The sequence below is a fragment of the Polyodon spathula genome, chromosome 3 (genome assembly GCF_017654505.1).
Source record: "Polyodon spathula isolate WHYD16114869_AA chromosome 3, ASM1765450v1, whole genome shotgun sequence".
Lineage (NCBI taxonomy): Eukaryota > Metazoa > Chordata > Actinopteri > Acipenseriformes > Polyodontidae > Polyodon > Polyodon spathula.
Window position 1 is genome coordinate 79326621 of NC_054536.1, and position 2570 is coordinate 79329190.

Here is a 2570-nt window from a genome sequence, read left to right on the forward strand (position 1 = left end):
CATATGAGGTAGACTGAAATCTGCCACCCAGTGACTAACCAATCAGACCCTGCTGTGTTGTGAATACAGTAGTGACTCAGACTAGGGCTGTTTGACTTTAGGATCTGAGCTCACTTGTCAGGTGCTGCCTGATGTTTACAAGTTGGGTGTCATTAATCAGTCGCAAATTTTTGCAGGAAATTCTGTTATATTCTCAGCAAAGGAAGAGGTGTATTTGTGGAAATGGCGGTGTTTAGCCTTTACAAAAAGCCTTGACTTGTACAAGGCCATTGTTGATAGTGTTTTGAGCTGTTTATTTGATTTTCCTGTAAACAAATAACTTAAAAGAGATATGTCAGGCTCACAGAGTTATTTGTTTAAGAAGGCCATCCTGTAAACTTCTATTGCAATACAATACTTCAAATGCAGTTTTATTGACCTTTAATTAATGCTATTGTAAAAAAGAAAAACTCACCTATGGCCAATTTATTTTTATTTTTTTTACTGTCCTTGACCTTTATCAATGTGTTTGTATTGCTGCCCAGGTATAAAAGATTTGAAGTTTGGCAGATACCGACAGATTGTATTTTATAGTTCACTATGATTTGTTTCACTGTAACTCATTTTAGCTTTGGTTTATGTTCAATATAGTTATAATTGAGTGTTTATTAATGTGCTTGTTTCAGATGCTTTAAAATAAACTTTCACAAAAGTCAGTTAAATTAAACAACTTATTAGGTGTTGGATGTTTTTCCATCTGACATACATTCTTTGCTTTTCTTTACCTTGAATGATTGCTCTGTCATGGCCCTGCTTCAGCCAAAAATAATCACATAATACAGTTAGTTATTGCATTAGGTGGGGAAACCTTGTGTACAACTAAAATGTTTTATAAAGATTGATGTTCCTGTAAAAGGAAAGTGATTTATTATGTTAACTCAATTCTATACTGCTCTATGGTACATGCGCTTTCATTAAAACTGATCGTGTGTGGTAGTCTATTCTCTAACATTAGAAAATGTATCCCCCCCCAACCTTACGTTATCATCTGAATGCAGCTGTAGTAATGTCCAAAAAAAGTGACATAAAATCTTTAACTATGCCAAACCGGTAAATATAACTAACATGCACTCAAATCAATATAATTATAAAGTAATTTAAAAACAGGGGTCCATGTTTTTTGGGGGTATAACAGTGTAATATACCCTATTATTTATGGGATGTAAACTACCACTAGTGTACCAACATTAACATTTGAAGTGTAAGTTATCACCCTGTCTTACAAGTATGTGGGCAGTTGGCATACCGTATTACTGAAGTTTCATGTGACCTGGTATCAAACTGGTATTCTTGCTGCCAAGAGCAAGAACCTGTTGACTCTTATTACAATTACACCAATGCAGAAACGTACAGTTTCAATTATCGATGAAAGCAAAATAATTTAGCAAAATGTACAACTTGAAAACATCACTGTGAGGTGTCTAGCAGAAATTGGAGTTACTATTAATACAGTATCCTTGAAAGTCAGATTGAGACCAACCATTCTTGGCCTGCTATCTTTTAAATTAAACAGTCTCCACTGAAATGATTTTAATTAGGTCACTTTGTTCTGTACTATATGTTCACTAAAAATAGGAACATTATTAACACAATCATTTTAGCATAACATAACTTACGATTACATTCATTCATCTATGTGAAACATAGTAAGAATTTCTGATAAAATATGATTGTCAGGATGTGAGTGGTGCAGGAATGATATATTGTCCAAACAGTGGGTTATTTGCAATTGGAATGGTCCTGTTCATTATTAATTATAAATAAAACAATAAGGTTTGTCCTCGCAATGGTATTGGGGACACTGGAATTACAGTTCCAAAATAAAAAGGTTAACAAAACAATAACTGAACAGTAATCCACAGTCCCAACAGCACAGCGTCAGACCAGAACCAGGAACCAACACAGAATAAACAGAGAGGTGGAGTTTGGTGAAGCTGAGCGCTTGGTTGCGCTCAGCATTTAATTAACGATCAAACAGAAAATAAAAGGTTGCAAGACAAACAAAACACAGGACATGGCACTTTAGCCAAAATAAATATGCAAACAAAACGGACTACACAGACAAACACGGTGAGATGGTATTGCTATAACTATTATTATTGTTAATTCTTTCCTCTCCACATCCATTCTCCACTCACTGAACACACAACCCCAAGTGAGTGAAAACATGCAGCTTTTATGCAGCTGTACCGAGACTCGATTGCTAATCAATCATTCAGTTGGAGTCTCAGTACAACTGCACGTGAATTAATAAAGTGCAATTGCCTGTGCTTACATATTATTACATTTTACCTGCACGAGAAGTTCTATGCAAGCCTTATGCCTAAATACAAATATACATTTTAAACCACTCGTATTACACAGACCCATTTATATCCCGTGTACCAATGACTATACACCAACATTAACATACTACACGTAACATACAACACAAATAAATAGCCCAGAGGCGGGGCACTTTGCCACACTGTCTTATAGTCTTTTTTAAACATTAAAAAACATTACTGCAATAAAATGACTGCCCACTTTCA